General features: G+C 42.3%; 1 long non-coding RNA gene across 1 annotated transcript; it reads right to left on the bottom strand.

Annotated features, from left to right (window-relative positions):
- Positions 1–2,418: 2,418 nt before the first annotated feature.
- Positions 2,419–7,257, bottom strand: LOC123730547 (uncharacterized). Its single transcript, XR_006762015.1, has 2 exons — positions 7,001–7,257; positions 2,419–5,406 (listed from the first exon to the last, which is right to left on the bottom strand). It is a non-coding gene; the product is annotated as an uncharacterized lncRNA (long non-coding RNA).
- Positions 7,258–14,002: the final 6,745 nt, after the last annotated feature.

Below are 14,002 nucleotides of genomic sequence, written 5' to 3'. Positions count from 1 at the left end.
TTCCAATTATTATTCAATTGAAATAGATTCAGTAGGACCTGATCTATGGATTTCACATAACTGGGCAAGGGCACAGCCATGGGTGGGCATGGAATGGGCATAGCCCCACCCACTGGGGAGCCAGACCCAGCCAATCAGAGTGCGTTTTTGCCCACAAAAGTGCTTTACTCAGCATCCCCTCAGACGATCCTGCAGGTGAAGAAGCCGGATGTGGAGGTCCTAGGCTGGCGTGGTTGCATGTGGTCTGTAGTTGTGAAGCCGGTTAGACGTACTGCCAAATTCCCTAAAATGACATTGGAGGCGGCTTATGGTAGAGGAATTAACATTCAATTCTCTGGCTACAGCTCTGTTGGACATTCCTGCAGTCAGCATGCCAATTGCACGCTCCCTCAAAACTTGAGACATCTGTGGCATTGTTGTGACAAAACTGCACATTTTAGAGTGGCCTTTTATTATCCCCAGCAGAAGGTGCACCTGTGTAATGATCATGTTGTTTAATCAACTTCTTGATGTGCCACACCTGTCAGGAGGATGGATTATCTTGGCAAAGGAGAAACATTTCTGGAATCTATTATTTCAGCTCATGAAACATGGGACCAACACTTTACATGTGTTTTTATATTTTTGTTAAGGAGTAAAAGAAGTCACAATAAGTTGCATGGACTCACTCTGTGTGATAGACGGATATTGCATTGCACATACACACGTTCTCATACACACACCTACAATAGACCTTTCTATTCTGAAGTTGCAGTACACTCTACAGGAGGTTGGTGGCATCTTAATTGGGGAGAACGGGTTCGTGGTAATGACTGGAGCGGAATGGTTTCAAATACATCAAACACATGGTTTCCAGGTGTTCGATTGCATTCCATTTGCTTCGTTCCGGACATTTTTATGAGCCGTTCTCCCCTCAGCAGACTCCACTGGTACACTCACTGATTCATAATTGTATTTATTACATAAACCTATAGGGCTTATTGCAACCATCAATGGCCACCAGATTCTTGTCAGCTAATCTCTCTTTTAACCATCAACAGCACTTAAATCACCCTCGCACACCTGATCTCAATTGTTACCATTATTGTCCATCAGCGACACCTCTTGAACCTGAGGGGAAATGTTAATGCATGTGGTTCCCTCTGCTGGATACAACCATAACTGCAACATGAGTATGTGATCTGTTAACCTGTATCTACACAACATGGGCCAGTTAACTCCATTGCTTCCCACAATTGTGTCAAGTTGGCTGGATGTCCACACAGGAAACTGTTGAGCGTGAAAAACCCAGATGTGTTGCAGTTCTTGATACCAGTGCCGATTTTAGCATGTAAATGTTGGTGGGGCAAACTCCCCCCACATTTTTTGGGGATTCATGCCAGAAAATCCACTACACGACACTAATCATGACATTAATTGCACTTATAACAGTGACAAATGGTGCCCCAAAACTGTTAGGGCCTACATAAAGCTGTCCCAGCAGCAGAGATTTCTTTTCAGCACCATGGAGGGAATCCTTACTACTGCTACACCTGGCTATGAGCGGAGCCTTGTCTGGCAGCGAAACAGTTCAATCAGCCTCATGTACTGCCTTTTAAAAAAACATAGCTGATATAGCTGACTTGCTTAAACAAATGTGGTTTCTACTGACAATTGAAATGTACAGACTATGGCATAAGGGGAGGATGAGCGGATAAGAGGCAATCTGTAATTTTGAATAAGACATTAATGAGCGAGCTAGTCAATATAACTATTTGTAAAGCACTTTTGAAATGTACAGCAATAGAATTCAGAACATGGGCCGTTCTTACAGTATTCTCCCTGTACACCAAGTCAGAACAGTATTATAAATAAAGGGTGCATATAAGCAGACAATGAGAGCTCTTATAATATTTGATGATTACATTTCTCTAAAACAGGCTATAGGCTACATGTGCACCACCAAGTCAGAACAGTAGGCTAAGTTAAGAGGGGGAAAGGGACCAAATTATTAGGGTGAGGTACATGCACTAGCGGTTCTGGGGGGGGGAACACTAATTTAACCCACACATTTTCTAGAGGGACGGCTTTAGGCGGAACACAACAGTATCGTACCACATGCATCTGTATTATGAACATGGTCTTTTGCCTGCAATGCAGTGAAGAAAAGGATATGACAACAATAACGTCTAATGTAACTAGCCCCCCCCCCCAGTTGAAATGGTGTAGAACTGCCACTGCTCCCCAGTCCTTATCAATTACAAAGCATACCCATAACATGATGCAGCCACCACTATGCTTGAACATTTGGAGTGGTAGGCAGTAGTGGGGTGTATTGGATTTGCCCCAAACATAAGACTTTGTATTCAGGACAAAAGTTAATTGCTTTGCCACATTTCTTTTACAGTATTACTTCAGTGTCTTGTTGCAAACAGGATGCATGTTTTGGAGTATATTTATTGTGCAGACTTCCTTTTCACGCCGTCAGTTATGTTGTAGAGTAACTACAATGTTGATCCATCCTCAGTTTACCACAGCCTTTAAACTATTTTAAAGTCACCATTGGTCTCATGGTGAAATGGCTGAGTAGTTTCCTTCCTCTCCAGCAACCTAGTTAGGAAGGACACCTGTATCTTTGTAGTGACTGGGTGTATTGATACACCATCCAAAGTGTAATTGACTTCGCCCTGCTCAAAGGGATATTAATTTAATCCCTTCATTGAAATCATTGCCTTTATACATTTTAATACATTTACTCTTGCCATAAAGGGGTTGAATATTTGTTTCAAGATCATCTGCAATGTTAAATTTCCCAAAACGGAAATCCACTTTGACATTAAGACTTGTATGCAGCGACATTTCCCTCAATTTAATCAATTATAAATTCAGGCTGTGATGGAAAACGGGGTGTAAATACTTTATAAAGGCACTGCATCCCATGGAAAGAGCAGATGTTCTGTACACTCAGCGTATGCTACCCTTAACTATTTGCATCCCATTCAGAGCCAATTTTGCCTCGACATAAACACTACAGCTTACGCAATAGTGAGTCAATATCAAGAGTTCAACTGAACACAACCCCTGGCTCATGTACAATTTAAACATGACAATGCTGTGAACTGCAGCGAAATCTATTAACTAAAAAATAAACAGGCCTACAGTGTTCATGGGCTAATCAGAACTAGGAAACTGAAATTTCCGACATGCTATTGTAAGTCGCTCTGGATAAGAGCGTCTGCTAAATGACTTAAATGTAAATAATTGTCTGCGTTAGGTCAGATGGATCATCTTGCTGGCAAGGAGGGTGCTGCTGGTCAACAGGATAATCAACTCACTCTACATGTACTTAATAGGATTTATGTTGTATGCTTAAGCCAATCAACCTGGCACCATGAATAGCCCAGTAGCCATTTGTGGATGGACACTGACAGACCCATGGTCCATAGCTAGAGCATTAGCTCACCACGGTGGTCATGCAATTTAGATAGGCCGGATTTAATATTCAGAGCATGAGCATAGCACTATTAAGAATTTGCACAACCTACAAAAGCCTTGACATTTACAGGGGTTAAACATTATGGCTTACATCCACATACATTCCTTTTACTCGCTCATGAGTCAGATTAAGGAACCACAGCAGAACAATATTCATTTTAACAGTAGATTCACATTATGGGAGAACACCCATTTAAAATTTCACAGATATTAAAGGCATCCCAGTGTCCTGAAATTAAACATTTCATTAGCAAAATTCACCAAACTACATATGAATCAAAAGCCCAAGGATGTCCAATTGCAGTATTGAGAAGTAGGTGTCCTGACATGTGCCCTCTGATATCCAACTAGCTTTATAAACAGAGGTAGACCTTGACTACATGTTTGCTTTCAACCCACAGAATGCTACTCACATTTTTCTTTGACATAACAATTCACTATTCAGCTGGAAGGACAGCGACTACAACGAAAGATACTATATATCAAAAGTGGAAGTGAGATGAGGTAAAAAAATAATAATTTCACCTTTATTTAACCAGGTAGGCAAGTTGAGAACAAGTTCTCATTTACAACTGCGACCTGGCCAAGATAAAGCAAAGCAGTGTGACACATACAACAGAGTTACACATGGAATAAACAAGCCAATAACACAATAAACAAGTCAATGATACAGTAGAAAAAAAAGAAAGTCTATATACAGTGTGTGCAAATGGCATGAGGTAGGCAATAGGAGCAAATAATTACAATTCAGAAGATTAACACTGGAGTGATAAATGAGCATATGAAGATGTGCATGTAGAGATACTTGTGTGCAAAAGAGCAGAAAAGTAAATAAAAACAGTATGGGGATGAGGTAGGTAGATTGGGTGGGCAATGTACAGCTGCAGCGATCGGTTAGCTGATGTAATAATAATTCTTAATTCATAATTATTGCACTCAAAATTAATGACATTACTTAAAATCTATTGGAAACATTCAAATATACATGGATGTATTGTGGTCATCGGTCTAATTTTCAACTCCAAGTATTCTGCAGCAGGACAATTCCCCAAGTCCTCAACAGGCCGGGACAAGTGCAATACCATACAAGTAAAAAGCATTGCTGCCTATCCCAACCTGCACAGAAAGGGATTGTTATTCTGACGAAGGATTAAATGAATCACTGCTATGATCAGTTTTGCATGGATTTGCACAGCGGTACATTGAAAAGCTGAAAGCAAACCAGCAAAACGAACCAGAGACCAGTGGCTCCATCCCTCGGCGGCGCCTGCTGTACCCTGTGGCGATGCATGCATTTAGAAGTACATCAAGTGCTCACACTGCAGTAGATGGCCATAGAACTACCTGCACTATAAGCACTTTAATACTGCTGAAACCCGTTTGCACACATTAACGTTGCTGTGGGTGGAAAAGGGTGTAGGATGCCCAAGAGCCCTCCATGCTGCTCAACTGATTATACATTTGAAAAAGTCACCCGGACAGATGGACACACAGGCCACCGTCAGTTTTGCATAGATTTGCACAACTCCATTTCTCTTGTAGTGCAACTATGCAAAACTAGCAGAGGTCTGCAAGGATAAATCATACACTTTTCATAGACCAGACGAGTCCCGGCCCTTATGCCAGAAGGAGCACGTAGGGCAGTAGGTGCTGGTCTACTTCACTATCTGCACTAGATGCACCTTAGCATAAGCACCAGTTAAGGTTCACACAATCAGTGTGCAATGAAGCCAGTCATCGTGCCACTATAGTGCTTAAAGTGCCTTCACTGCAGTAGATATTAGATGACTACCTGCACTGTAAGCACTTTGACACTACAGTGACTTAGGCCAGTGAAGCATCCATGCACATATCCAAAACCAACGACGGAATGTTTCTGGGTCAATCACTTGAACAGGGCGCTGGATTCCAAGTGTACATCCCAATGGGTGCCTGTAAAAGGAGAGAAGAGAAACAATTAATTGTAAAAGACAGACTACCAGACTATTTTAGCAAGTTCGATGGGCCTATGGTTGACAACTTTACCATGTGAGTTGAGAAAGTAACCATAGCTACACTGCATTCACTGTAGCATCATGTAAAAAATATTTTTTTAGCTAGGAAGACCTCGTTTTACATGTTTTGCGACATATTGAAAAGCCACCATAATATTAGTTAGATCAATTTCGCTTGCAAGTGTGCACCTAGTTACACGCAGAGCAATACATCACACAAAACAATTTGTACAGGCGGCAGGATCAAACGCGCAATCTAGAAACATGTTGACAATTCAACCAATAGTGGAGATCCTTGGAAGACATCAAGGCAAGTTTAAACGTTGTATGAAATGCGCAGCTTGCGGCCGCCGCGTCGTGGGAGCTGCACATGCGTTCTCTAACAATTCACCAATCCCCCTCCCCCACTGCCATGGCGCCGCTGAGTCCGCATTACCAACATTACCAACCATAATCAGTGTTAGCTGTAATAAACAAACAAATATAGCCCATAATAGACTCAATACACTGCGTATGTTGGGGGTGTATGAAATATGCGTTGGTAGTTGGCCAAGCGCACCACGCACACGATATAACACAAAATCCGTAGGAATCGCACACGGCAAAACGCTGCATACAAAGCATGTGGTAGCTGGCTCACGGTTAGCTGGCTAGCCCATGCCACAATAAGTTTATTGCCGAGAGAGCAACTTGCCTCTAATTTTGGCAAACTAGTGTTGGTCGTAAATCATACATTGAGAATTTAACAAAATGTGGGTAACACTCATTTATCAAGCAAGAACGTACGCAAAGATCCTAACCGCTAGCCATGACCGTTAGCAAGCTAGCCCCCCGGCCTTCACAATCCGCGCATACTATTCAACACTGTTGATATGTCATCGACTGCATGTTCTGGACACTTTACACACACGCGTGAAACATTTTGGCCGGCGTTAACACAATTTTCTTTCACTAGCCACCCGCTGATAACTAGTTGAAATAACTGGCCAAGTAATATATGTAGATAAGTACTCTGTAGTTATCGTTAGCTAGCGTAGCGTTGAAATCCAGCGGAGGCGTGCGGCCTGCTACTTCCCCATGTGTTACTGCATTGTTCTGGAGACACTTCAACAAAAAAAACGCACACCACTGAAGACAGAGTATACCAAATCATTTCACTTTATTTCCCGTCTAGGCAAATATCATTAAAAATGGACGAAATCCAGCATTACCAGAAGTAACGCTCACTTCAGCTAGCCACACTGCATCAGGAGGCAACAGCCCACGCTTTTCAAACATCTCTCATTCTAATAACTATGGAGGAGAGTGGCCATGCGCCTCTTACATCGCTTTTAAAAAGTCGTTTTAAAAGAATATAATTCCCGGTATCATTTAGGTAAATCTGTGGCAACAAACTGCGCGAATAAGCACGGTTTAACTTGGAAAGTTGCATCCCAGGAAAAGGCTAACAACAGGTTTCTTGTCAATACCATGCGCGAACTAAGACAGTCGCCTCTGAAATCCACCATCTTCACTCACTTGTGCAGACTTACCCTTTACTGTCACTGCTCCAGGCATATCTACGAAAGTAAACCACAAACTTGTCAATTGCACAGTAGCTAACAAACATCGCATCCGCATTTGCTGCTATTTTGATTCGGCATGAGTTTCTGAATCGTAGTAAAATTGCGAAAGTGGCGCGAACATACCGTGGTTTTAACCATGTGGTGAATGAAGGGCGGCTCCCGCCGTCCAACGTAAATATCTACAACCCCGACTCCTTCATTAGCATAAATCAACCACTTCCGATCTTGACCCTCCGCCAATCAGACACACGAGTTACAACAATGGACATGTTGGACACGACTCCTCTTCTCTTGGACCATCGTGTATCTTAGATTGGCTACGAATATATCAAAAAATAGACCTAGCCTATGTCTCTTATGATGAATAGATTGCAGGCTAGTGAGATAAAATAATAAAATACCAAAGTTCTTCAGCATCAGTCTGAACTATTTTCTGTTTTTAGGTTAGATAGGTTATGCAATTAGAATTCATTATAATAGGGATAATTAGTTTAATGTATTCTAAATACGTGAGATTTACATTACTTTTTTTTTTTAAGTTGCAAAACTAAATATGGAGGGAAATCATGATAACACTTTGGTAACACTGCAAGTATAATGCTTTATTACTTGTTATAAACAAGATCATTTATCGGTCGTCTCTCCTTCCAGTTCTCTGCTGCCAATGACTGGAACGAACTACAAAAATCTCTGAAACTGGAAACACTTATCTCCCTCACTAGCTTTAAGCACCAGCTGTCAGAGCAGCTCACAGATCACTGCACCTGTACATAGCCCATCTATAATGTAGCCCAAACTACTACCTCTTCCCCTACTGTATTTATTTATTTTATTTATTATTTTGCTCCTTTGCATCATATTATTTATATTTTAACTTTGAACTTTCTTCAAATTACAAATCTACCATTCCAGTGTTTTACTTGCTATACTTTATTTACTTAGCCACCATGGCCTTTTTGCCTTTACCTCCCTTATCTCACATCATTTGCTCACATTGTATATAGTCTTATTTTTGTCTACTGTATCATTGATTGTATGTTGTTTTACTCCATGTGTAACTCTGTGTTTTTGTATGTTGTCGAACTGCTTTGCTTTATCTTGGCCAGGTCGCAATTGTAAATGAGAACTTGTTCTCAACTTGCCTACCTGGTTAAATAAAGGTGAAATAAAATAAAATTAAAAAATGAGGTTTATACTGTATGTTATGCCTATGAAGGACATTTGCAACAGACTCAAAACGCTGTTATTTAGTAAGGACCGTTATTAGACGATAGGCTAACATGATAAAAGTCTTGCAATGCTTTATAACATCATCATAATGCATTATACCTGGAGGCTCTCAAATAAAGGTTTACCTAAAACATTAATGTAGTCTCCATTGAACAGATTTTTTAGTTCATAGGCTTAATCTGTGTTCGGGGGGAAATAATAATTAACAATCATTAGGACTAGTTATATTTGAAAGTCAATTTAACTACAGGCATTTTGGCACTCCATATTTATAAACTTTATTTCCCACTGTGATTAGCCTATATGGGCGGCAGGTAGCCTAGTGGTCAGAGCGTTGGACGAGTAACCGAAAGTGTTGCAAGATCGAATCCCCGAGCTGACAAGGTAAAAATCTGTCAGCGCAGAACAAGGCAGTTAACCCACTGTCACTAGGCTGTTTAAAATTCAAATATGCCTGTACTAAACCCCAAGTCTCAACTATAATAACTCCCATTATATCCTTAGCACATTCACTGAAACTACGTGGACTGTTCAGTTATAGTGTGTCATGCAAATGCAATGATTATTTTTTACATTCATTTTTTTTTATTTCACCTTTATTTAACCAGGTAGGCCAGTTAAGAACAAGTTCTCATTTATAACTGCGACCTGGCCAAGATAAAGCAACAACACATTGTACACATGGGATAAACAAACGTACAGTCAATAGCACAATAGAAAAAAGTCTATATACAGTGTGTGCAAATGTAGTAAGATTAGGGAGGAAAGGCAATAAATAGGGCATAGAGGCCAAATAATTACAATTTAGCATTAACACTGGAGTGATAGATGTGCAGATGATGATATGCAAGAAGAGATACAGGGGTGCAAAAGAGCAAAATAAATAAATAACAATACGGGGATGAGTTAGTTGGGTGGGCTATCTACAGATGGGCTGTGTACAGGTACAATGATTGGTAAGCTGTTCTGACAGCTGATGCTTAAAGTTAGAGAGGGAGATATAAGGGGAGGGAGATATCTCCTCCAGCTTCAGTGATTTTTTGCAATTCGTTCCAGCCATTGATTAGGAGAGAACAACAATATGAATAACTTAGTAAGCTATAGTGTCTTAAATATGATCAATATGGGTGAACATGCAGATTGTAGTCTGTGTGACATGTTGCTTCATCCTTACAGAAATTTACAAAGGTGCCAGTGTAGTTGAAAGTACTCCAGTATATCAATTACTGACATGGATGATGGATAATGTTTCCAACAAAAACAGAGATGGCTGGCTTCATGCTGTTGCACACATTACACTGACTAGTGAAGGGAAGCACTTACAAATCAAATCAAATAAAAATGTATTGGTCACATAGAACATATTTAACAGATGTTATTGTGGGTGTAGCGAAATGCTTGTGTTCCTAGCTCCAACAGTGCAGTAGTATCTAACAATTCACAACAATACACACATCTAAAAGTAAAATATTGAAATGACGAAAAATATAAATTTTAGGACAAACAATGTTGGAGTGGCATTGACTAAAATACAGTAGAATATAATACAGTATATACATATGGGATGAGTAAAGCAATATGTAAACATTATTAAAGTGACTAGTGTTCCATTATTAAAGTGGCATGTATACATGTCTATGTATATAGGGCAGCAGTTGAGTAGCCGGGTGGTAGCTGGCTAGTGAAGGCTATTTAACAGTCTGATGGCCTTGAGATAGAAGTTGTTTTTCAGTCTCTCTCTGATGCATCTGTACTGACCTCGCCTTCTGGATGATAGCAGTGTGAACAGGCAGTGGCTTGGGTGGTTGTTGTCCTTGATGATCTTTTTGGCCGTCTTGTGACATCGGATGCTGTAGGTGTCCTGGAGGGCAGGCAGTGTGCCCACGTTGATGCTTTGGGCAGACCGTACCACCCTCTGGAGAGCCCTGCGGTTGCAGGCGGTGCAGTTGCTGTAAAAGGTGGAGCTGCTACCATGTTGTGTTGAGACCATGTTGTTGTCATGTTGTGTTTCTACCATGCTGTGTTGTCATGTGTTGCTGCCATGCCATGTTATTGTCTTAGGTCTCTCTTTATGTAGTGTTGTGGTGTCTCTCTTGTCGTGATGTGTGTTTTGTTCTATATTTGTATTTTATTGATTGTATTGATAATTTTTTATTTCAGCCCCCGTCCCCGCAGGAGGCCTTTTGCCATTTGGTAGGCCGTCATTGTAAATAAGAATTTGTTCTTAACTGACTTGCCTAGTTAAATAAAAGTGAAATGAAATTAAAATTAAAATTAAATTAAAATACAGCCAGACAGGATACTCTCAATTGTGCATCTGTAAAAGTTACTGAGGGTCTTAGTGGCCAAGCCAAATTTCTTCAGCCTCCTGAGGTTGAAGAGGCGCTGTTGCTCCTTCTACACCACACTGTTTGTGTGGGTGGACCATTTCCGATTGTCAGTGATGTGTACGCCGATGTGTACGCAGAGGTACTGAAGCTTTCCAACTTCTCCACTGCGGTCCCGTCAATGTGGATAGGGGCGTGCTCCCTCTGCTGTTTCCTGAAGTCCATGATCAGCTCCTTCGTTTTGTTGACGTTGAGGGAGAGGTTAATTCCTGGCACCACTCCGCCAGGGCACTAACCTCCTTCCTGTAGGCTGTCTTGTCATTGTTGTTAATCAGGCCTACTACTGCTGTGTTGTCTGCAAACTTGATGATTGAGTTGGAGGTGTGCGTGGCCATGCAGTCATGGGTGAACAGGGAGTACAGGAGGGGCTGAGCATGAGCATGAGCTGAACAAATACACCTCTGCTGTTTTCAATCAGGATCTCAGCGATCACTGCCTCATTGCCTGCATCCGCTATGGGTCCGCGGTCAAACGACCACCCCTCATCACTGTCAAACGCTCCCTAAAACACGACCTGGCCCGGGTATCCTGGAAGGATATTGACCTCATCCCGTCAGTCGAGGATGCCTGGTTGTTCTTTAAAAGTAATTTCCTCACCATCTTAAATAAGCATGCCCCTTTCAAAAAATGTCCTTGGCCCTTGGTTCACTCCAGACCTGACTACCCTCAACCAGCACAAAAACATCCTGTGGCGGACTGCAATGGCATCGAATAGTCCCCGCGATATGCAACTGTTCAGGGAAGTCAGGAACCAATACACGCAGTCAGTCAGGAAAGTAAAGGCTAGCTTTTTCAAACAGAAATTTGCATCCTGTAGCTCTAACTCCAAAAAGTTTTGGGACACTGTAAAGTCCATGGAGAACAAGAGCACAAGAGCACCTCCTCCCAGCTGCCCACTGCACTGAGGCTAGGTAACACTGTCACCACCGATAAATCCACGATAATCGAGAATTTCATTAAGCATTTCTCTACGGCTGGCCATGCTTTCCTCCTGGCTACCCCAACCCCGGCAAACAGCTCCGCACCCCACGCAGCTACTTGCCAGAGCCTCCCCAGCTTCTCCTTCACCCAAATCCAGATAGCAGATGTTCTGAAAGAGCTGCAAAACCTGGACCCGTACAAATCAGCTGGGCTAGACAATCTGGACCCTCTCTTTCTAAAATTATCCGCTGCCATTGTTGCAACCCCTATTACCAGTCTGTTCAACCTCTCTTTCGTATCGTCCGAGATCCCGAAAAATTGGAAAGCTGCTGCGGTCATCCCCCTCTTCAAAGGGGGTGACACTCTAGACCCGAACTGTTATAGACCTATATCCATCCTGCCCTGCCTTTCTAAAGTCTTCGAAAGCCAAGTTAATAAACAGATCACTGACCATTTTGAATCCCATCGTACCTTCTCTGCTGTGCAATCTGGTTTCCGAGCTGGTCACAGGTGCACCTCAGCCACGCTCAAGGTACTAAACGATATCATAACCGCCATCAATAAAAGATTGTACTGTGCAGCCATCTTCATTGACCTGGCCAAGGCTTTCAACTCTGTCAATCACCGTATTCTTATCGGCAGACTCAACAGCCTTGGTTTCTCAAATGACTGCCTCGCCCGGTTCACCAACTACTTCTCAGACAGAATTCAGTGTCTCAAATCGGAGGGCCTGTTGTCCGGACCTCTGGCAGTCTCTATGGAGTCTCTAATTCTCGGGCCGACTCTTTTCTCTGTATATATCAACGATGTCGCTCTTGCTGCGCGTGACTCGCTGATCCACCTCTACGCAGACGACACCATTCTGTATACATCTGGCCCTTCTTTGGACACTGTGTTAACACACCTCCAAACGAGATTCAATGCCATACAACACTCCTTCCCTGGCCTCCAACTGCTCTTAAACACTAATAAAACTAAATGCATGCTTTTCAACTGTTCGCTGCCCGCACCCGCCCGCCCGACTAGCATCACTACTCTGGACGGTTCTGACTTAGAATATTTGGACAACTACAAATACCTTGGTGTCTGGCTAGACTGTAAACTCTCCTTCCAGACTCATATTAAACATCTCCAATCCAAAAATAAATCTAGAATCGGCTTTCTATTCCACAACAAAGCATCCTTCACTCACGCCGCCAAACACACCCTAGTAAAACTGACTATCCTACCGATCCTCGACTTCAGCAATGTCATTTACAAAATAGCCTCCAACACTCTACTCAGCAAACTGAATGCAGTCTATCACAGTGCCATCCGTTTTGTCACCAAAGCCCCATATACCACCCACCACTGCCACCTGTATGCTCTAATCGGCTGGCCCTCGCTACATATTTGTCGCCAAACCCATTGGCTCCATGTCATCTATAAGTCTTTTCTAGGTAAAGCTCCGCCTTATCTCAGCTCACTGGTCACGATAACAACACCCTCCCGTAGCATGTGCTCCAGCAGGTATATCTCACTGGTCATCCCCAAAGGCAACACCTCCTTTAGCCGCCTTTCCTTCCAGTTCTCTGCTGCCAATGACTGAAATGAATTGCAAAAATTGCAGAAGCTGGAGACTTATATTTCCCTCACTAACTTTAAACATCAGCTATCCGAGCAGCTAACCGATCGCTGCAGCTGTACATAGCCCATCTGTAAATAGCCCATCCAATCTACCTACCTCATCCCCATATTGTTTTTATTTACTTCCTGCTCTTTTGCACACCAGTATTTCTACTTGCACATCATCATCTGCACATGTATCACTCCAGTGTTAATTTTGCTAAATTGTAATTATTTGCTACTATGGCCTATTTATTGCCTTACCTCCTCATGCCACTTGCACACACTGTATATAGACTTTATTTTTTCTCTATTGTGTTATTGACTGTAAGCTTGTTTATTCCATGTGTAACTCTGTGTTGTTGTTTGTGTTGCGCTGCTTTGCTTATCTTGGCCAAGTCGCAGTTGTAAATGAGAACTTGTTCTCAACTAGCCTACGTGGTTAAATAAATGTGAAATAAAAAACATTTAAAAAATGCACCCTTGTGAGGACCCTGTGTTGAGGATCAGCGAAGTGGAGGTGTTGTTTCCTACCTTCACCAGCTGGGGGTAGCCCGTCAGGAAGTCAATGACTAAGTTGCACAGTGTGGGGTTCAGACCCAGGGCCCCGAGCTTAATGACGAGCTTGGAGGGTACAATGGTGTTGAAGGCTGAGATATAGTCAGTGAACAGTATTCTGACATAGGTATTCCTCTTGTCCAGATGGGATCGGACAGTGTGCAGTGCGATGGCGATTGCTTCGCCTGTGGATCTATTGGGGCTGTATGCAAATTGAAGTGGGTCTAAGGTGTCAGCTAAGGTAGAGGTGATATGACCCAACTTCTTA

Source organism: Salmo salar, chromosome ssa25, assembly GCF_905237065.1.
Source record: "Salmo salar chromosome ssa25, Ssal_v3.1, whole genome shotgun sequence".
NCBI lineage: Eukaryota > Metazoa > Chordata > Actinopteri > Salmoniformes > Salmonidae > Salmo > Salmo salar.
Note: the sequence above shows the minus strand (reverse complement) of the source record. Positions and strands in the feature narration are given on the sequence as shown.